This window comes from Pseudophryne corroboree, chromosome 4 (assembly GCF_028390025.1).
Source record: "Pseudophryne corroboree isolate aPseCor3 chromosome 4, aPseCor3.hap2, whole genome shotgun sequence".
NCBI classification, from domain to species: domain Eukaryota; kingdom Metazoa; phylum Chordata; class Amphibia; order Anura; family Myobatrachidae; genus Pseudophryne; species Pseudophryne corroboree.
The window spans coordinates 704,600,119-704,624,372 of record NC_086447.1 but is presented as its reverse complement, the minus strand read 5'-3'; the positions used below and the strand labels follow the sequence as shown (position 1 = coordinate 704,624,372).

At 44.4% G+C, this 24,254-nt stretch overlaps 2 long non-coding RNA genes across 3 annotated transcripts in view; one reads left to right on the top strand and one right to left on the bottom strand.

The window, feature by feature from the left end:
- Positions 1-12,941, top strand: part of LOC134910200 (uncharacterized) — a 54,124-nt gene extending 41,183 nt beyond the window's left edge. For both annotated transcript variants that reach the window (XR_010176143.1, XR_010176142.1), the window contains exons 2-3: positions 8,146-8,279; positions 12,717-12,941. This is a non-coding gene — a long non-coding RNA (uncharacterized LOC134910200). The remainder of the gene's footprint in view (positions 1-8,145; positions 8,280-12,716) is intronic.
- LOC134910201 (uncharacterized) overlaps positions 9,730-24,254 on the bottom strand; it is a 78,587-nt gene continuing 64,062 nt past the window's right edge. The window contains exon 3 of the long non-coding RNA XR_010176144.1: positions 9,730-11,279. This is a non-coding gene — a long non-coding RNA (uncharacterized LOC134910201). The remainder of the gene's footprint in view (positions 11,280-24,254) is intronic.

Sequence of the window (24,254 nt, the reverse complement as noted above, 5' to 3'; positions counted from 1 at the left end):
TAGTCAAGACTGACATTACAGATATCTCTTAAGTAAAAACACATCACTTCTTAACTAAAAAACCCTGTAATTATAGATGCCTGGGGTGTATTATCTGTGGCTACCTTGAACAAGGGAACACGTTCCCACATCCCCACACAGGCAAGTTGATAAAAATCAATCAGATATTTACTTGCACATCTGCTTTTATTGTTTTTAATTTAAATATTTTATTTATCTGATTTTATCGCAGTGCAGTACTAGCCGCTATTAATGGAAAACCCCACAGACCAGCCCGTTATAAAACACTTCAGGGACTTCAAACATGGACTGTCCACTATCAGATACAAGATGATAGATGGTGTTCCAGAAAACCATCGTGGAGGTAACAGAGTTTAATTACCACTTCAGAAAGAGGCACGGTGGATATACAAGTTAAATACCGTTTACCCTAATGGACTGAATGAGCAATTGAATTTAAATACCTTTTTATAGTCATACTAGTGTGTTTGATATTATAATATTTGGTTATTGAATCCAGATATTTCTGCTAGTCTGCTCTATCATTGAAACTTAGTTTCTGTTTGTTTATTATGGTCACTTAGCAACCACTCTCTGGCCCGAGATGACATCATGTATGGTGCGTCGGTGCACAGCTCAGACACCGGGACCACGGGTGAGAGGTGTAATCTGTACTTGGGTTTTGGGGATATAAGGTAAGGCTTTAGATTTGTTCATGTTGTAAATACTGATGAAAATTTCACAATGAAATTGAAAAGTTGAGAAACTTTGAGTCCAGTCGTTTCTTTTGTACAATGCTGTGAGTGCTGCTTCATGAATTCAATGTGTGTATATTATATATATATATATATATATATATATATATATATATATATATTCCTTAGTGGGGTCACTGGGCAATTTTTTATATACATCTGGTTCGGATAACTGGCGAACAATTTCAGCCCGATAATCGACAATATTTTGGACCAGCACTGCCCCACCCTTATCAGCAGGCCTAATAACTATGTCTTCATAGCTGGCTAGATTTTTAAGAGCTATAGTCTCGCGGTAAGATAAATTCTTGCGTGTGCGACCCGGCGCAGAGGCAAATTTGCAGACAGAATCATCTAAAAGTCTATTAAAGGTTTTTAAAGACGCATTAGACGAAGAGGGGTCAAACTTAGAGCTGGAATGTGAATGCAGAAACGGATCAATATGTGTGGTCACTGCCGTGACTGGATGAGACTGGTAATATTCTTTTAGGCGTAATTTACGTGCCAGTTTATGATGATCTTGTTGCCAGTCAAACCCATCGAACATGTTAGTCGGCACAAAGGATAGTCCTTTCTGTAAGACCTTCAGTTCATCGTCAGATAATGGCCTGTCAGATAAGTTGAAGATTAACGAGTCTTCTTTTTGTCTGCATTTCTGCCGCCTCTTGTTCTGCCCTCCCCGGCGGGTGGGCGATCGCTTAGGTGCCTTACTGGCTGGATGTCGTGGCCTAAAGGGACACTGGTACTTGGATGAACCTCTTCAGAATCTGTGATACAGAAATCACTATCACTGTTACTGTTAGATGTATCACGGGCAGTACGTTTCTTCTGCCAAGGTCGTCTCTTTTGATCGCGTGCTTTGCCGCGATATTCACCCTCAGTACCAGACAACCAGCGATACACCCAATTCTCGTCATAGTCGTTATCCACCGTGGACCGTTTGTTCTTTTTAAATTTAAGTAGATCTTTTCTATACTGGTCACAATTTTGTTCAAGTTTAGTAACCCAACTGGCATTGTTGGGATCGTTTAATAATTTCTTTGATTCCTTCTCCAGGGTCTTGATTTTAGCCCGAGTAGAGTCCAGTTCACAGCGTGCCTCCTCGATCACTAGAGCCCGGACTGCACTATGAGCATTCCGGGATGGAATGCAAGCGGCCTGGGTTGCCATGCCTACCAGGCAGAGCCACGGCCCGGAAATGCATCACAGTGGCGGCCGGCGACGGGAGAGGCGGCGGGAGAGACGGGGGATGACGCTGCTGGCTCAGGGGTACATGTATGGGTAAGTTCACATACTACACTTGTTGGTTATGTCTTGAGGAAGGGGTTATCCCCGAAACGTCACTTTTCCAATACAGCTTTTTCTATTTTGATTGTGCCTCTGGAGTGCCTTCTTTCCACGTTTGGAGTTGTATGTACACTTAGGACTACGGCACCGGGGCAAGCTGCTTGATGTGGAGTTGAGTGCCGGCTGAATTGTATCTCTATATATATATATATATATATATTTTAGAGATGTGCACCGGAAATTTTTCGGGTTTTGTGTTTTTGTTCTGGATTCGATTCCGCGGCCGTGTTTTGGATTCGGACGCATTTTGGCAAAACCTCCCTGAAATTTTTTTGTCGGATTCGGGTGTGCTTTGGATTCGGGTGTTTTTTTTTCCAAAACCCTTCAAAAACAGCTTATATCATAGAATTTGGGGGTAATTTTGATCCTATAGTATTATTAACCTCAATAACCACAATTTCCACTAATTTCCAGTCTATTCTGGACACCTCGCACCTCACAATACTATTTTTAGTCGTAAAATTTGCACAGAGGTCGCTGGATGACTAAGCAAAGCGACCCAAGAGGGCGGCACAAACACCTGGCCCATCTAGGAGTGGCACTGCAGTGTCAGACAGGATGGCACTTAAAAAAATTGGCCCCAAACAGCACATGATGCAAAGAAAAGAGAAAAAGAGGTACACACACTGACGGTCACTGGACGGCTAAGTTTAAGCGACACAAACACCTCAATATCACAGGAATTATTCGTTCTAATCAATGGTATTATTGGTCCAAATCACTGGAAGAAAATGACAAAATCACTGGAATTATTCGTTCTAATCAATGGTATTATTGGTCCAAATCACTGGAAGAAAATGACAAAATCACTGGAATTATTTGGCAAGATCACTGTAATTAATAATTATAAATCACTGATATTAATTGGTAAAATCTCGCTATCACCTGCTTAGTGAAGTGGAATCTAGATGGGATTTTGTACCGGGGACACAATAACTTCATCAATTGTCTAAATCCCACTGCACTAATGGCGGAAAACGGCCACACGTCTAACAGCGCACTGATTATACTGAGAACTGATTATACTGATCACTGATGATACTACGGAGAACTGACACTGAGCAGTGAGAACAGCACTGGACTATTCTAATGTAGTATATTGGTCACCACAATACAGCACTGACACTGAGCACAGATATTAAGCACTGATCAGGATACTAGAAGTGACACAGAGATGCAAGATACAGCAATGGCCTACTGTACTGTACTACTATAATTATATACTGGTTGTCCTCACAATGCAGCACACTGAGCACAGATATTACCAGGTGTATCTCACACATCGCTCAGTACAGATTACAGGATGTATAATCACCAGGTGTATAACACACATCGCACAGTACAGTATATAGGGTGTATAATCCCCAGGTGTATCTCACACATCGCTCAGTAGAGATTACAGGATGTATAATCACCAGGTGTATAACACACGTCGCACAGTACAGTATACAGGGTGTATAATTAATTACCAGGTGTATCACACACATCGCACAGTACAGTATATAGGGTGCATAATCCCCAGGTGTATATCACACATCACACAATACAGTATATAGGATGTACAATCCGCAGGTGTATCTCACACATCACACAGTACAGTATATAGGGTGTATAATCCCCAGGTGTATCTCACACATCGCTCAGTACAGATTACAGGATGTATAATCACCAGGTGTATAACACACAATGCACAGTACAGTGTATAGGGTATATAATCACCAGGTGTATCTCACACATCACACAGTACAGTATATAGGGTGTATAATCCCCAAGTGTATCTCACACATCGCTCAGTACAGATTACAGGATGTATAATCACCAGGTGTATAACACATATCGCACAGTACAGTATATAGGGTGTATAATCCCCAGGTGTATCTCACACATCGCTCAGTACAGATTACAGGATGTATAATCACCAGGTGTATAACAAACGTCGCACAGTACAGTATATAGGGTGTATAATTAATTACCAGGTGTATCACACACATCGCACAGTACAGTATATAGGGTGTACAATCCCCAGGTGTATCTCACACATCACACAGTACAGTATAGAGGGTGTACAATCCCCAGGTGTATCTCACACATCACACAGTACAGTATATAGGGTGTACAATCACCAGGTGTATCTCACACATCACACAGTACAGTATATAGGGTGTATAATCCCCAGGTGTATCTCACACATTGCTCAGTACAGATTACAGGATGTATAATCACCAGGTGTATAACACACAACGCACAGTACAGTATATAGGGTGTATAATCCCCAGGTGTATCTCACACATCACACAGTACAGTATATAGGGTGTATAATCCCCAGGTGTATCTCACACATCGCTCAGTACAGATTACAGGATGTATAATCACCAGGTCTATAACACATATCGCACAGTACAGTATATAGGATGTATAATCCCCAGGTGTATCTCACACATCGCTCAGTACAGATTACAGGATGTATAATCACCAGGTGTATAACACATGTTGCACAGTACAGTATACAGGGTGTATAATTAATTACCAGGTGTATCACACACATCGCACAGTACAGTATATAGGGTGTATAATCCCCAGGTGTATCTCACACATCACACAGTACAGTATATAGGGTGTACAATCCCCAGGTGTATCTCACACATCACACAGTACAGTATATAGGGTGTATAATCCCCAGGTGTATCTCACACATCGCTCAGTACAGATTACAGGATGTATAATCACCAGGTGTATAACACACATCGCACACTACAGTATATAGGGTGTATAATCCCCAGGTGTATCTCACACATCGCTCAGTACAGATTACAGGATGTATAATCACCAGGTGTATAACACACATCACACAGTACAGTATATAGGGTGTATAATCCCCAGGTGTATCTCACACATCACACAGTACAGTATATAGAGTGTATAATCCCCAGGTGTATCTCACACATCACACAGTACAGTATATAGGGTGTATAATCCCAAGGTGTATCTCACACATCACTCAGTACAGTATACAGGGTGTATAATCACCAGGTGTATCACAAACATTGCACAGTATAGTATACAGGGTGTATAATCCCCAGGTGTATCTCACACATCGCTCAGTACAGATTACAGGATGTATAAAATCACCAGGTCTATAACACACGTCGCACAGTACAGTATACATACTGGTCACAACAATGCAGCAGATATTGAGCACTGATCAGGATACTAGAAGTGACACAGAGCTGCAAGATACAGCAATGGCCTACTGTGCTGTACTATATGTATACTGCTGGTCACCAAAATGCTGCACTGTCCTACTATATACTGCTCACAATAATGCAGCACAGAGATAGTATACTTGACACAGAGCTGCAAGATACAGCAATGGCCTACTGTACTGTACTATATGTATACTGCTGGTCACCAAAATGCTGCACTGTCCTACTATATACTGCTCACAATAATGCAGCACAGAGATAGTATACTTGACACAGAGCTGCAAGATACAGCAATGGCCTACTGTACTGTACAATATGTATACTGCTGGTCACCAAAATGCTGCACTGTCCTACTATACACTGCTCACAATAATGCAGCACAGAGATAGTATACTTGACACAGAGCTGCAAGATACAGCAATCGCCTACTGTACTGTACTATATGTATACTGCTGGTCACCAAAATGCGGAACTGGCCTACTATATACTGCTCACAATAATGCAGCACAGAGATAGTATACTTGACACAGAGCTGCAAGATACAGCAATGGCCTACTGTACTGTACTACTATAATTATATACTGGTGGTCCCCAGTCCCCACAATGCAGCACACTGAGCACAGATATTTGCAGCACACTGAGCACAGATATGGAGCGTTTTGAGGCAGAGAACGTAGATATTTTCAGCACACTGAGCACAGATATTTGCAGCACACTGAGCACAGATATTTGCAGCACACTGAGCACAGATTACGGAGCTTTTCAGGGAGAGAACGCAGCCACGTCCTCTCCGTTCAATCTCCAATGCATGAGTGAAAATGGCGGCGACGCGCGGCTCTTTATATAGAATACGAATCTCGTGAGAATCCGACAGCGGGATGATGACATTCGGGCGCGTTCGGAGTAACCGAGCAAGGCGGGAAGATCCGAGGCTGCCTCGGAACCGTGTAAAATAGGTGAAGTTCGTGGGGTTCGGATCTCGGAGAACCGAACCCGCTCATCTCTAATATATATATATATATATATATATATATATATATATATATATATATAGTGGCATCCCGTTATGCAGGATCCCGACTTCGGGAAGGTAAGTGTACTAATCCTCTTCCCCTACACCCCTAACCCTCTCCACCGCTGCCTAAACCTAACCTCACCCCATTCCCGCATCCTGAACCTAAGAACCTAAGGGACCCCTCTCTGCACCCCCCCCCCCCCAAACAGCGGCTCTTTCCCCACAATAGCTGGAAACCCTTCTCCCTCTCCCCACCCCCTGCCCACAGCAGCCGACAACCCTTCTCTTTCTCTCTCCCCCTGCAGCAGCGGGAAACCCCTCTCGATCACCCCGCAACAGCTCTCTTCACCTGCAGTGGCCGCACCCGCAGCTGGAGAGAGCGGTCAGTGGCTGGTGAGCAGAGGGGGTCTTGTCTGCAGAGCTGGAGGGGAGGACAACCAAGTATTTGCAGGTCCGGCTGCTTTTGAGCTCCGTGGTTGAGCTTTGTCAGTAGGCAGGTCCTGCTGCACCTCAAACCTCTCTGTCACAGGCTCCGGGGTGAAGGTCCAGGGAAGAGAGGAGAGCATAGAAAACATGTCCCGTCCGGGGATAATCTGGCAGTCCGCCCCTGTCAGCGCTGTCCAATAACATCTGCCGTATTGACAGGGGCGTGCCTTAATGTGGTTTGAAGGAGCGACCCCATCAGTGAGGCAGATGTACTAGTGCCGCTTCTCCTCATTTTTTCAAGGGCGTTTTTGGTGCCCACGGCTTGGCCCCACCCCCCCGCTTCACACACTTTATTATGGTCAGTGTGAGGCAGCGCTCTTGCTGCCTCCCATCTAGATGTGGATGCATTTTTACAGCAATAATGATTAGAAATCTACACAGCAGATATTTATGATACTTTATATGTATTATAAATATCTTCTGTACATTATTTTAATCATTATTGCAGGGAAGGCACTGCCTCCCCTGACTGCGCGTCCCTGCTTTTTACATTTATTCATATACTTGCACTTTAGTCTGTTTTCTTTTGCTGGATTTTTGGTGGTAAATTATATTTTTATCAAACTGTAGCCACTATTGTGGGTTTAGATCCTGTCTTTCTATTCATCTATACCTTAAATTAAGATATATTTACCACTGTGACAGCAGAGTGCCTGACTCAACAATGTGTTTAAATATCTCTTGGTTGCTTGAGTGTTAATGTCAGGACTCATTATTTTTAATTGAATGCGGTTACTGCATCAGGAGGTGGCTTATCACTTAAAATGTAACTAGAAGCAAATTTAATTGCTTAATTAGATGTAAAATTCCACCCCTCATATCACTTTTATTCTAAATTTGTACATCTAATCTTACTTTCTTCTAAGTGTTAGATTTATTTTTGTTGTACAATGTCAGAAGAAAAACTAGCTAAAATGTTAACAGAATGATAGACTTTGTTTTACAGTATGGGAGGTACAATGCAATTTAACCAATCAATAACACTATAATAGCATTTTTTGTTTTCATTATTTTGCTATATCTTAGTTTTTATTTTATGTTTGTGCATGTGCAACCAACTGATCTGTCTGTTATCAGATCTTCACCACTTCTAATAAGAACGCTACTAGCAGTCAGTGCTAGGTGATTGCCCTGTGAACCTGCACTAGTGCACAACCTGCAAAATTTAAGTGAGACATTTCAGACTTTTTGGTTTACTTTTTGACTTCTCCTCCGTCTGCTTCTTGACTAAACTACTATGTACTGAACTGGCTTGCTACATCACTATGATTTGCTTAAATCCATGACTGTTATATAACCACTGCTGTGTATTGAACCTTAGTATCTTGATCATGTGCAGGTCTCATCTCTCCCTACTACTATTGCCTGCCTGTGTAACAGAACTCTGAGCTTGCTACTAGACCTCACTTTGTCTAATCCTTCTGTGAGGACTGACAGTATATGAGTTGTTTGTGTCCTAGCATGTCAAGACAGGTGAGCAACATCTCTTAATACCTATATCAGAGTAGTTGTTTATCACTTATTGCCATATCCAAGAAGGTGGTGTCTCTGCCATTGTGGTCCATCATGAGAAAAAAGGTAGCTTCAAATAGTTGCATGTGACCGTTATTTAAATGTATTAAGAAATTCATTATTTTATAACGCATAGCGCAAAAACACAAAAAGTAACTATATTTCTTCCAAAAAGGATCTATCACATACAGTATGCTGCTTCACTAATTACTAAAGAAAAAAAAAGTAAAATCTAAAATAAATAAATAGTGCTTTGTGCTTTGTTGATTGGTGTCAGTCACTACTCCACAACAGACTTTGAATAAGACAGTGGTCATCTTCAATGACTGAGTAAATCTGTCTTCTAACAACAGGCTGAACCACAACTTCCTAAGCTCTTTTACCTAAAAAGTTGTATTACATGCATTGAGAGTTTATTTTACCTATTTCCTCTCTAAGCCATGCAAATTGCCAGCCACATTTTTATGGCACCACGGGGGTAATTCAGAGTTGATCGCAGCAGCAAATTTGTTAGCAGTTGGGAAAAACCAAGGCCCTCATTCCGAGTTGATCGCTCGATAGCTGTTTTTAGCAGCCGTGCAAACGCATAGTCCCCGCCGACGGGGGAGTGTATTTTTGCTTTGCAGGAGTGCGAACGCTTGTGCAGCAGAGCAGGCTGCAAACACATTTTGTGCAGAACAAGACCAGCCCTGTAGTTACTTATTTTGTGCGATGATTGCTGCGATGAATGACATGGTAATGACGTCAGATACCTGCCCAGCAAATGCCCGGCCACGCCTGCATTTTCCCAAACACTCCCAGAAAACGGTCAGTTGCCACCCAGAAAATCCCACTTCCAGTCAATCTCCTTGCGACCGCCAGTGCGACTGAACCTGTGCAAAACCACAATGCTCTTTGTACCCGTATGCGCAGTTTAGCCGTTTTTTTAAATGATCGATACGCAGCGAACAACGGCAGCTAGCGATCAACTCGGAATGAGGGCCCATGTGCACTGCAGGGGGGGAGACGTAACATGTGCAGAGAGAGTTAGATTTGGGTGGGGTGTGTTCAAACTGAAATCTAAATTGCAGTGTAAATATAAAGCAGCCAGTATTTACCCTGCACATAAACAAAATAACCCACCCAAATCTAACTCTTTGCACATGTTATATCTGCCTCCCCTGCAGTGCACATGGGTGGTCATTCCGAGTTGTTCGCTCGCTGTCTCATAACACCTGTGAGATGATTCAGCAGGGGTAATTGCAACAAATGTTTCAGAATACACTCTGTAATAAACATAGAAAAATATTCAGCAGGGATAACTGCAACAAGTGTTTCAGAATACACTCTGTAATAAACATACAAAAATATTCAGGACACAGTTGAGCTGAATATAGAGATAATTCTTTCTTTAATATCAACATTTTATGCTATTCAGAAAATACACACTGCAGTCACGTTCTATATGAGCCACAATAATCAAATCTTTATTTAAAACGGATGCTATCTGTACACAATAAAGTAACAGAATTCTCTGTATAGTAACTTAGTGAAATGTTGGGTGATGACACACAATCGATTGGTTCAATATATACTACCAATTAGGAAGATATCATTGCTGTTAAATAATGAAGGTGTTTTTCCCTTTACTGGTAGAAACACTATGAACCCCGATAAGGGAGTGAATTGAGTTTTGGGGAGGTGTCACCAGTCCTTAATAATGAAGGTGCCTTTCTTCTAGGGACAGTAATAGTGTGTACACCAGATTACCACAGTAGATCATCAAATATATGATATTGTGTCACCCATATTCAATCTGATAACATACTAAGATGAATGTCTTAATATATATGAATTGATTCTGAATAACTTGAAAGTGTCACCAGTCCCAGATAAAGAGGGTGGTGTCCTTCTAGGGATAATAATAGTGTGTACACTCCAATATCATAATTGAATGTTATATATTTGAACAGTGAGAACATCCGGACATCACAATAGTGTGTCATACACCTAACAATACATTATCTGAATTCTAACTGACTGCATCTCAGCATATTTCAGTTGATTCTGAACAAGCTTTAAGGTATCATCAGTCCCTAATATGGAAGGTGCTTTCCCTCTAGCGACAAAGATAGTATGTATACTGAATATTAAAACAGAGTGTTATATATTGGCAACACCTGAATATTGTAACAGAGTGTCATACGCTAGACAATATATTGTTCATATTCAATTTCTCAGTATATTTAAACTGATTTTGAACAATCTTAAGGTGTCACAAGTCCCTAATAAAGAAGGTGTTTTCCTGTGGGGGGCATATTGAGTATGCCCCCCACATTCTCCTACCCACCCGTACTAAGATCTGATCAAAATGTTAGCCCAATCCTACTCTGCCACTAGTTACCTGCTATTTTTTTTTTCCCTCCATTGCTCGCTTCCACCCCACCATGTGTTTTTCCTGTAATGTTTACCTCCCCTGATTGCACACCTTTCCATTGTGCCCTACATGCAGGGTACATCATACTACTACATAAGCATCAGTTTTCCCATATATGACCATGGCCCTTGTATGGCTCACCTCCCACAGTGTAACCTCCAAAGTGCGCCCAACATGGCTGCCCCATATGGTACACTTGTGGATGGGATGAAAAATACATAGGCCTGATGGTTTTGATGGAACCCTACTCTGAACTGTAGGACTCTGAAATCACCCCCATTTCTTGTCATCACTTCTAGGGGTGGACTATCCCACCCTGGGTAATCCTACGCCGAGCGCCTAAGATGGCTGCTGCACCTGGTACCTTGTGAGGGTGGAATACACAACCCTTGGAAGTTATTACCCAAAATGCCTGCACCAATCCTGCGTTATGCTTTCTGTGGGCTTAAGGTTTTCTTTTATGTCTGTTGCTTGTCAATTGTTGTATTACTCAAATCCTCTGTATCATGTGCATTGTTTTTGATGTCTGTAAAGCGCCTTGAGTCCTGTTGGAGAAAGAGCGCTATATAAATAAAATTATTATTATTATTATTATTATTATAACAATAGTGTGTACACCTAAGCATCATAACTGAGTGTCGTACATCCTATAGTCTATCACCTACACTTGTCTCATCCATATCTTTCAATGCCCTTTCCAGTAATCATTTATTGACTGGACAGATTAATCAATTAATGATACAATTAATGAACAATATATTATATTTATTTAGACATTAGAACAAACACGCGGACACACTTTTTTAATCTTAAAATCACCTTTATTATATCTTATTGCACTTCTATGTCTTGTTATGTCATTTTTTAACCTCTATGTTTCGCCTATACTCCTAGTTTGTGTGTAACTATTTTCACACCAATCTTAAGTAGATATTAATAAAAGTTAAATTTTAAATTAACATAGGTGGACGGGATAACCAGATTCAATCCTCCTCATGTGCACCGATAGTACAGCTCTTTCCTTCTTTTCTTCTTGCATTTACCACAGCTGTAGTTGGTAGCCCCCCCGGAGTAAATGGTATTTACCAATAACCAATAACTTAATAGTGGTTTGATATGGAACTCATGTTCCAAATCTTTATCTGACAAAAAAAAGTAGGTGTGCAGATACAATACCAGTTTCTGAGTAGCTCCAGACCTACTCCTAGATTGCGATTAGCTCGGTCCGTTTAGTTCATGGTTTGACGTCACAAACACGCCCTGCGTTCGGCCAGCCACTCCCCCGTTTTTCCAGACACTCCCGCATTTTTCCCTGACACGCCTGCGTTTTTTAGCACACTCCCCTTTCCTGTCAATCACTCACCGATCAGCAGTGCGACTGAAAAGCGCCGCACGAACACCAGCAAAACTGTTAAGTTTTTAGTTAAATAACTAAGCGCATGCGCGCTGCATACCATGCACATGCGCATTTAGCAACAAATCGCAGCATAGCGAAAATCGTCAACGAGCGAAGAACTCGGAATGACCACCCTGGTTTTGTCCAACTGCTAACAAATTTGATGCTGCGATCAACTCTAAATTACCCCCCATGTAATGGTGCCTTGCAAAAATTTTAAAATATACAAACTGAGGATAAGAAGTAAACTAGCAAATTAAAAATCAGAATTGAGATCACTGCCCTTTAGAGATGGCAATCTATTTTGAGAAATTCACGAGGAAAAACTATGCCCATTTTTATGTAATGGTACAGAGACTAAAAGATACCAAAGGAGACTCTCCATCTGGGATGGACGGCAAAATCTCAGCATAAACTGAGTCGATGTCAGAGTATAGAAAAACCTGCTATAGATAGAGGTCTATAGTATACATAGAGATCTATAAATATATACAACACATGACAGCAGCGCGTTTTAGAAGCACTGTAAAAATTTCCGGCCAACTTTATCACTAAAACAAAGCTTGCTTTTATTTGCCCTATACAGATGCATGGACAAAACATGACTGAAAACACAGTGGGTGCTCACAGGGCCTGGCTCAGCCTCCCTTAGGCAGAGGAGCACAGGTTTGACCTCAGGAGGAAATGCACCACTGGAAAACAACATTGGAAAATAAACTTTATATTCTGCAAAGTTTCTTCAGCTTTAAGTAACTAACTAAACACAATAGGCAGTACCACTACTGCACAGATATTGGCAAACATAGGCGTGCGCAGAAGCCATCACAGGAGTGCACTCCAGGACTTCCCCCCGTCGCCAGGTAATGGACTACCTCCTCCACCCCTTGCTCTGGGATATAGACTACTCACCTGGGCGCCCAGGTAAGCAGACTATGTCCTGGATGGGGTGGGGGGGGGGGGAGTAGACCCTAATGCAGCGGAGGGAGGAAGTCCAGGAGCAGCACTCCTTCGTCGGCTTCTGTGCATGCCTATATTGGCAAATACAGTATCCCTTTTACTTTAACTCCAAATAGCTGACTTCATAACTGTAATATTACAGTGTCAGCTCTGAGTGTTGTTATGGATATAGTGTTTTATTATTTATTTATTTATTAACAGTTCTTATATAGCGCAGAAAATTATGTTGCGCATTACAATGATGGTATAGTATTTGTGTATATAAAGCAGTCTTTATGGTAGCTTGTATCAAAAAGTCTGCACATATATGTGTGCTAATTTCTGTCTTATTGTTACATAGACTAATGGACAGTACATTGGTTTTATGAACCATTGGAAGCAGGGGCGTATCTACCCATTGGCCTAAATGGCACTCGCCAGGGGCGCCAGCTGAGGAGGGGCGCCGCCCGGCTGTGCCACCTGCGGCCAGGGTAGATTAACTGTGCCCCTGTGTCCGCCACCCGCAGGGATGCCCGGCAATGACCACAGAAGGCAGCAGCAGCCACTGTTCTTGGCACCGGGGACGGCGTCCGGCACCGCTCTGCAGTCCACACTACAATCAAGCAACTCTGCAAAACTACAGCTCCCAGCAGCCATTGTTGCTGTTAGCTCCTGGCAGCAGTGGCTGCAGGGAGCTGTAGTTTTGCAGTTACTTGATGTAGTGCGATTGCGGAGCGGTGCTGGACCCCGTCCCCAGCTCCAAGAACAGTGGCCAGTGGCGTAATTACCATAGGTGCAGTGGATGCGGCTGCTATGAGGCCCCAGGTGTCACAGGGCCCCGGGACCCGCCACTCCACCTACACCAAGTTAGTTGCTGTACAGGCAGCCTTGGTGGCCATGTGCTGTGCTGTAGATCCCCGCGGCCCCCCTCTCTCCCTGCCAGGCCAGTCGGGAAACGCCGCTCAGCGACATCACTATGGGCGTGTGGAGGCATCACCCGGCAGCAGTAGAAGCTTGTCACGGTCCTCACGGAGGAGGAGGCTGAGCCTGCTCTTTAGCAAGCAGAATGCCCATCTCTCCTCCGCTGCAAGTGCGCTCCTCAGTGCCGCGCATCACATCATCATGCTCTTCCTGGGGATGTCTTCAGAGTGTTCAACAAAACGGACATGGGGAGCTGCAGCTGCGGGAGAGCCGGCCGGGAAACTCAATGTACGGCAGTCAACATCTGAACCATCGCTGCCCTATAAAAGGTCAGTCACCAGGGACCATCCCACCCAGTATCATCCAAGCCAGAGATCCATGATCCATCTCCCTCATATTACAGCCTATTCTTCTATGTTGTGGGACTGCAAGTCCCAGCAGTATATATGGTACATGCTGGGACTTATAGTTCCACAGCAGTACATAATGAAAACTAACATCACAGCCATAATGAAAATCTAACATCCTATCACAGCTGTCACCTGGGGGTCCTACCTATGTAGGGAAGGGTCCCACAGCACCCCTACCCAGGGGCAGCCCTATAAGTATGCAAGTTACATAGCAAAGTAGAACACCGCACATAGGGGGTCATTCCGAGTTGTTCGCTCGTTGCCGATTTTCGCAACGGAGCGATTAAGGAAAAAATGCGCATGCGCATGGTACGCAGTGCGCATGCGGTAAGTATTTTAGCACAAAACTTAGTAAATTTACTCACGTCCGAACGAAGAAATTTAACCGTCGAAGTGATCGGAGTGTGATTGACAGGAAGTGGGTGTTTCTGGGCGGAAACTGGCCGTTTTCTGGGAGTGTGCAGAAAAACGCAGGCGTGTCAGGGAAAAATGCGTGAGTGTCTGCAGAAACGGGGGAGTGGCTGGCCGAACGCTGGGCATGTGTGTGACGTCAAACCAGGAACGAAATGGCCTGAGCTGATCGCAATCTGTGAGTAGGTCTGGAGCTACTCAGAAACTGCTAAGAAATTTCTGGCCCTCATTCCGAGTTGATCGCTCGTTATTTTTCATCGCATCGCAGTGAAATTTCGCTTAGTGCGCATGCGCAATAGTCGCACTGCGACTGCGCCAAGTAACTTTGCTATGAAGATAGGATTTTTACTCACGGCTTTTTCTTCGCTCCGGCGATCGTAGTGTGATTGACAGGAAATGGGTGTTACTGGGCGGAAACACGACGTTTTAGGGGCGTGTGGATGAAAACGCTACCGTTTCCGGAAAAAGGAGTGGCCGGAGAAACGGGGGAGTGTCTGAGCGAACGCTGGGTGTGTTTCTGACGTCAATCCAGGAACGACAAGCACTGAACTGATCGCACAGGCAGAGTAAGTGTGGAGCTACTCTAAAACTGCTAAGTAGTTTGTGATCGCAATAATGCGAATACATCGGTCGCAATTTTAGGATGCTAAGATACACTCCCAGTAGGCGTAGGCTTAGCGTGTGTAACTCTGCTAAATTCGCCTTGCGACCGATCAACTCGGAATGAGGGCCTCTATTCGCAATTCTGCTAATCTTTCGTTCGCAATTCTGCTAAGCTAAGATACACTCCCAGAGGGCGGCGGCCTAGCGTGTGCAATGCTGCTAAAATCTGCTAGCGAGTGAACAACTCGGAATGACCCCCTTAGAGGGCTCTCTAGCTGCGACATGCAAGTCAGCTCAGCTGGCAGCTTGTGTCACTCTGTAAACACTGCCAGCCTGCTCAATCATTACCGCTGCTAGGCGGATGTGGCTCCTACCAGTGTATAGTATACGCATGTAAAGTGTGAAACGGCATCATGACATCATGCCGCACATTGCAACAAGTGCAAACTGTTCTCAGGCCGGAAACCATCACCGCATGGATGAGACATGTTTGAGCAGGGACGGGAACCCATGCATCGACACCCATGCATCAGCACACACCACCACTGCAGGGTAGAGATAGATACTAGTGATGTGCACCGGACATTTTTCGGGTTTTGTGTTTTGGTTTTGGACTCGGTTCCGTGTCCGTGTTTTGGATTCGGACGGGTTTTGGCAAAACCTCCCTGAACATTTTTTGTCGGATTCGTGTGTGTTTTGGATTCTGGTGTTTTTTTTACAAAAAACCCTCAAAAATAGTTTAAATCATAGAATTTGGGGATAATTTTGATCCGATAGTATTATTAACCTCAATAACCATAATTTCCACTCATTTCCAGTCTATTCTGAACACCTCACAATATTATTTTTAGTACTAAAATTTGCACAGAGGTCGCTGGATGACTAAGCTAAGCGACCCAAGTGGCCGACACAAACACCTGGCCCATCTAGGAGTGGCACTGCAGTGTCAGACAGGATGGCAGATTTAAAAAATAGTCCCCAAACAGCACATGATGCAAAGAAAAAAAGAGGTGCAATGAGGTAGCTGCGTGACTAAGCTAAGCGACCCAAGTGGCCGACACAAACAGCTGACCCATCTAGGAATGGCACTGCAGTGTCAGACAGGATGGCAGATTTAAAAAATAGTCCCCAAATAGCACATGATGCAAAGAAAAAAAGAGGTGCACCAAGGTCGCTGGATGGCTAAGCTAAGCGACCCAAGTGGCCGACACAAACACCTGGCCCATCTAGGAGTGGCACTGCAGTGTCAGACAGGATGGCAGATTTAAAAAATAGTCCCCAAACAGCACATGATGCAAAGAAAAAAAGAGGTGCAATGAGGTAGCTGTGTGACTAAGCTAAGCGACCCAAGTGGCCGACACAAACGCCTGGCCCATCTAGGAGTGGCACTGCAGTGTCAGACAGGATGGCACTTCAAAAAATAGTCCCCAAACAGCACATGATGCAAAGAAAAAAAGAGGTGCACCAAGGTCGCTGGATGGCTAAGCTAAGCGACCCAAGTGGCCGACACAAACACCTGGCCCATCTAGGAGTGGCACTGCAGTGTCAGACAAGATGGCACTTCAAAAAATAGTCCCCAAACAGCACATGATGCAAAGAAAAAAAGAGGTGCACCAAGGTCGCTGGATGGTTAAGCTAAGCGACCCAAGTGGCCGACACAAACAACTGGCCCATCTAGGAGTGGCACTGCAGTGTCAGACAGGATGGCACTTCAAAAAATAGTCCCCAAACAGCACATGATGCAAAGATAAATTAAAGAAAAAAGAGGTGCAAGATGGAATTGTCCTTGGGCCCTCCCACCACCCTTATGTTGTATAAAAAGGACATGCACACTTTAACAAACCCATCATTTCAGCGACAGGGTCTGCCACACGACTGTGACTGAAATGACTGGTTGGTTTGGGCCCCCACCAAAAAAAGAAGCAATCAATCTCTCCTTGCACAAACTGGCTCTACAGAGGCAAGATGTCCACCTCCTCCTCATCGTCCGATTCCTCACCCCTTTCACTGTATACATCCCCCTCCTCACAGATTATTAATTCGTCCCCACTGGAATCCACCATCTCAGGTCCCTGTGTACTTTCTGGAGGCAATTGCTGGTGAATGTCTCCACGGAGGAATTGATTATAATTCATTTTAATGAACATCATCTTCTCCACATTTTCTGGAAGTAACCTCGTATGCCAATTGCTGACAAGGTGAGCGGCTGCACTAAACACTCTTTCGGAGTACACACTGGAGGGGGGGCAACTTAGGTAAAATAAAGCCAGTTTGTGCAAGGGCCTACAAATTGCCTCTTTTTCCTGCCAGTATACGTACGGACTGTCTGACGTGCCTACTTGGATGCGGTCACTCATATAATCCTCCACCATTCTTTCAATGGTGACAGAATCATATGCAGTGACAGTAGATGACATGTCAGTAATCGTTGGCAGGTCCTTCAGTCCGGACCAGATGTCAGCACTCGCTCCAGACTGCCCTGCATCACCGCCAGCGGGTGGGCTCAGAATTCTTAGCCTTTTCCTCGCAGCCCCAGTTGCGGGAAAATGTGAAGGAGGCGCTGTTGACGGGTCACATTACGTTTGACTTGACAATTTTCTCACCAGCGGGTCTTTGAACCTCTGCAGACTTGTGTCTGCCGGAAAGAGAGATACAACGTAGGTTTTAAATCTAGGATCGAGCACGGTGGCCAAAATGTAGCGCTCTGATTTCAACAGATTGACCACCCGTGAATCCTGGTTAAGTGAATTAAGGGCTCCATCCACAAGTCCCACATGCCTAGCGGAATCGCTCTGTTTTAGCTCCTCCTTCAATCTCTCCAGCTTCTTCTGCAAAAGCCTGATGAGGGGAATGACCTGACTCAGGCTGGCAGTGTCTGAACTGACTTCACGTGTGGCAAGTTCAAAGGGTTGCAAAACCTTGCACAACGTTGAAATCATTCTCCACTGTGCTTGAGTCAGGTGCATTCCCCCTCCTTTGCCTATATCGTAGGTAGCTGTATAGGCTTGAATGGCCTTTTGCTGCTCCTCCATCATCTGAGGCATATAGAGGGTTATATTCCACTTCGTTACCGCGTCTTGCTTCAGATGATGGCAGGGCAGGTTCAGGAGTGTTTGCTGGTGCTCCAGTCTTCGGCACGCAGTGGCTGAATGCCGAAAGTGGCCCGCAATTCTTCGGGCCACCGACAGCATCTCTTGCATGCCCCTGTCGTTTTTTAAAAAATTCTGCACCACCAAATTCATTGTATGTGCAAAATATGGGACGTGCTGGAATTTGCCCAGATGTAATGCACGCACAATATTGGTGGTGTTGTCCGATGTCACAAATCCCCAGGAGAGTCCAATTGGGGTAAGCCATTCTGCGATGATCTTCCTCAGTTTCCGTAAGAGGTTGTCAGCTGTGTGCCTCTTATGGAAAGCGGTGATACAAAGCGTAGCCTGCCTAGGAACGAGTTGGCGTTTGCGAGATGCTGCTACTGGTGCCGCCGCTTCTGTTCTTGCTGCGGGAGGCAATACATCTACCCAGTGGGCTGTCACAGTCATATAGTTCTTAGTCTGCCCTGCTCCACTTGTCCACATGTCCATGGTTAAGTGGACATTGGGTACAACTGCATTTTTTAGGACACTGGTGACTCTTTTTCTGAGGTCTGTGTGCATTCTCGGTATCGCCTGCCTAGAGAAATGGAACCTACATGGTATTTGGTACCAGGGACACAGTACCTCAAGCAAATCTCTAGTTTCCTGTGAATTAACGGTGGATACTGGAAACACATTTAACACCGCCCAGGCTGCCAAGGCCTGAGTTATCCGCTTTGCAGCAGGATGACAGCTGTGATATTTCATCTTCCTCGCAAAGGACTGTTGGACAGTCAATTGCTTACTGGAAGTAGTACAAGTGGTCTTCCGACTTCCCCTCTGGGATGACGATCGACTCCCAGCAGCAACAACAGCAGCACCAGCAGAAGTAGGCGTTACACTCAAGGATGCATCGGAGGAATCCCAGGCAGGAGAGGACTTGTCAGACTTGACAGTGACATGGCCTGCAGGACTATTGGCTTTCCTGTCTAAGGAGGAAATTGACACTGAGGGAGTTGGTGGTGTGGTTTGCAGGAGCTTGGTTAAAAGAGGAAGGGATTTAGTTGGCAGTGGACTGCTTCCGCTGTCACCCAAAGTTTTTGAACTTGTCAATGACTTCTGATGAATGCGCTCCAGGTGACGTATAAGGGAGGATGTTCCGAGGTGGTTAACGTCCTTACCCCTACTTATTACAGCTTGACAAAGGCGACACACGGCTTGACACCTGTTGTCCGCATTTCTGTTAAAATAATTCCACACCGAAGAGGTGATTTTTTTTTTTGTAATTTGACCTGGCATGTCAATGGCCATATTCGTCCCACGGACAACAGGTGTCTCCCCGGGTGCCTGACTTAAACAAACCACCTCACCATCAGAATCCTCCTTGTCAATTTCCTCCCAGCGCCAGCAACACCCATATCCTCATCCTGGTGTACTTCAACAGTGACATCTTCAATTTGACTATCAGGAACTGGACTGCGGGTGCTCCTTCCAGCACTTGCAGGAGGCATGCAAATGGTGGAAGGCGCCACCTCTTTCCGTCCAGTGTTGGGAAGGTCAGGCATCGCAACCGACACAATTGGACTCTCCTTGGGGATTTGTGATTTAGAAGAACGCACAGTTCTTTGCTGTGCTTTTGCCAGCTTAAGTCTTTTCATTTTTCTAGCGAGAGGATGAGTGCTTCCATCCTCATGTGAAGCTGACCCACTAGTCATGAGGAACATAGGAGAGGGCCTCAGCCGTTCCTTGCCACTCCGTGTCATAAATGGCATATTGGCAAGTTTACGCTTCTCCTCAGACGATTTTAATTTTGATTTTTGGGTCATTTTACTGAACTTTTGTTATTTGGATTTTACATGCTCTCTACTATGACATTGGGCATCGGCCTTGGCAGACGACGTTGATGGCATTTCATCGTCTCGGCCATGACTAGTGGCAGCAGCTTCAGCACGAGGTGGAAGTGGATCTTGATCTTTCCTTATTTTACTCTCCACATTTTTGTTCTCCATTTTTTAATGTGTGGAATTACAGTATATGCCAGTAATATATCAATAGCAGTTGCCTACTGTACCGTACTGCTATATATAATATACTGGTGGTCAGCAAAATTATGCACTGTCCTCCTACTATATATACTGCGCAAACCTTAAATGCACCACAGGTATGGATGGATAGTATACTTGACGACACAGAGGTAGGTAGAGCAGTGGACTACTGTACCGTACTGCTATATATTATATATTGGTGGTCAGCAAAATTATGCACTTTCCTCCTACTATATATATAGCGCAAAACTTAAATGCACCACAGGTATGGATGGATAGTATACTTGACGACACAGAGGTAGGTAGAGCAGTGGACTACTGTACCGTACTGCTATATATTATATACTGGTGGTCAGCAAAATTATGCACTGTCCTCCTACTATATTTACTGCGCAAAACTTAAATGCACCACAGGTATGGATGGATAGTATACTTGACGACACAGAGGTAGGTAGAGCAGTGGGCTACTGTACTGTACTGCTATCTATTATATACTAGTGGTCAGCAAAATATGCACTGTCCTCCTACTATATATACTGCGCAAAACTTAAATGCACCACAGGTATGGATGGATATTATACTTGACGACACAGAGGTAGGTAGAGCAGTGGACTACTGTACCGTACTGCTATATATTATATACTGGTGGTCAGCAAAATTATGCACTGTCCTCCTACTATAAATACTGCGCAAAACTTAAATGCACCACAGGTATGGATGGATAGTATACTTGACGACACAGAGGTAGGCAGAGCAGTGGGCTATTGTACCGTACTGCTATATATTATATACTGGTGGTCAGCAAAATTATGCACTGTCCTCCTACTATATATACTGCGCAAAACTTAAATGCACCACAGGTATGGATGGATAGTATACTTGACGACACAGAGGTAGGTAGAGCAGTGGACTACTGTACTGTACTGATATAATACTGGTGGTCACTGGTCAGCAAAATTCTGCACTGTCCTCCTACTATATACTACAATGCAGCACAGATATGGAGCGTTTTTCAGGCAGAGAACGTAGATATTTTCAGCACACTGAGCACGGATATTTACAAGCACACTGAGCACAGATATTTGCAGCACACTGAGCACAGATATTTGCAGCACACTGAACACAACTGAGAGAATGCTGCACGTCCTCTCCCTATCATCTCCGAGTGAAAATGGCGGCGACGCGCGGCTCCTTATATAGAATTCGAATCTCGCGAGAATACGACAGCGGGATGATGACGTTCGGGCGTGCTCGGGTTAACCGAGCAAGGCGGGAGGATCCGAGTCTGCCTCGGAACCGTGTAAAATGGGTGAAGTTCGGGGGGGTTCGGATTCTGAGGAAACGAACCCGCTCATCACTAATAGATACTACTAGATATTACAACCCCTATGTAGGCCTCTCACCTCTCTCCTTATCTCTCCCCCATGTGCATCTCATCTGCTCTGTCCCTAGCTCCCCCCGTGTGCCTCTCACCTCCTCTCTCCTCCTGTGTGCCTATCTTGGCACATGGGGGAGGGCTCTCTCTCTAGCCCTCCCCCATGTGCGTCTCCCCCCGTGTGCCTCTTAACTCCTCTCTGCCCCTGTGTGCTTCTCACCTGTTCTCTCCCTAGCCCTCTCCCGTGTGCCTCTCACCTGCTATCTCCCTAGCCCTCCTCTATGTGCCTCTCACCTGCTCTCTCCCTAGCCGTCCCCCACGTGCCTCTCACCTGCTCTCTCCCTAGCCCTCCCCATGTGCCTCTCACCTGCTCTCTCCCTTGCCCTCCCCCATGTGCCTCTCACCTCCTCTCTCCCACTGTGTGCTTCTCACCTGTTCTCTCCTTAGCTCTCGCCTGCTCTCTCCCTAGCCCTCCCTCATGTGCCTCTTACCTGCTCTCCCTAGCTCTCCCCCCATGTGCCTCTCACCTCCTCTCTCCCCATGTGTGCTTCTCACCTGTTCTCTCCCTAGCCCTCCCCTGTGTGCCTCTCACCTGTTCTTTACCTAGCCCTTCCCCATGTGCCTATCACCTGCTCTACCCCTATCTATTGTCAGACCCCTCCCCCTCAACTTTTCTGACCCCAAAATCCCCCTCATTCTTGCAGAATGCTGGGGGTCCCTTTCAAAATGTTGCTATGGGGCCTACCAAGGTCTAGTTACACCCCTGACAGTGGCCGCCGCTGCTGCCTTCTGTGGTCATTGCCGGGCATCCCTGTGTATGAGGATCTGCCCCTGGAGGGGGTACATCGACGGGGACACAGGTGCCTCCTCTTCAAAGAGAAATGTGTATATATATATATATATATACACACATGCATACATTCGTACGTACGTACGTACGTACGTACGTACGTACGTACGTACGTACGTACGTACGTACGTACGTACATACAGGATAGATAGATAGATAGATAGCAAACCCAATAAGGCTGGCACTCATGGGCCCATGGGCATAAACCACTGTGTCAGTTTTGATTGAGTCTCCATGAGTGCCAGCCTTATTGGGTTTGCTACATTATTCTGGATGGCAAGGCAACAGGGCATGCTGTTGTAAAATCACATGAAAAGTGCCAGACAAAGGATTATTTATATATATATATATATATATATATATATATATTATTGTAAGCTTGCCTATAGATTGTAAGCTTGCGGGCAAGGCCTTCCTACCTCTATGTGTGTCTGTTTTTACCCAGTTTTGTTCTATTACTGTTGTTCTAATTGTAAAGCGCAACAGAATATGCTGAGCTATATAAGAAACTGTTAATAAATAATAATAAATATATATATATATATACATACAGTGTGTGTATAGATAAGTATATATAGATATAGATATTAAGTATATATATACATATATATATATATATATATATACATACACATTATATATATATATTTATATATATATGTATATATATACTGCAGAAGGACGGCACTCCCTTAAAAAATGCATGAATGCAGCCGATGCCCACACAATACTGTTTTCATATCACTCTCCAGGTGCGGCACTCCTATCTTCACAAAGACGCAAGACGCTAGCGACTGGTATAGTCAATAACGGGGGGGGGGGGGGGGCGCCTATCCCTACTTTGCCAGGGTGCTCAGACCCCTAGATACATCCCTGATTGGATGTATGATAATCACTTGCAATGTTCTGCACTTTGTTGTGATATATATAGGATAGATTTCCTTCTGAAGATCCTGATGTTAGAATGGTGGAAGACTGTAGTGACTGTTCTTATCCAGAGAACTAGTAACAAAGAGGAAGTAGAGTGCAGAAAGTGAATTACTGCAGACATGAAGTCCAGTCTTCCAGTACATTGACAATGGATAGATCTGAATCCTCTTTACGGGTTCAGTATGGTTTACCGACAGACACAATAATGACGGTCATAATCCCGACAGACAAAATACCGTCATAGGTCGACACTTTATCATCGTGCAATTTATCACTCTCCAAGTCTTGATAAATCTTGGCCTAGGAGTTCAATATATTACCCTTTTTAAGACAACTGACAGTACCTCCCCTTTCACCACTTTTATAGAGTTCATTTCAATAAGAACTATTTACAGACAATACTGGGTAATACACTTTGGGGCTAAGCAGTTATGCCCCAAATCGCATGTTCAATTGGGGCCATTTGCAATGCGGCACCTACTGTAGATGTTTTCCGATCAGCAACAGTAGAGTATGGCTGGATTTGCACAAGGCATAAGTCACATACATTTACATTCCACTTATTTTCT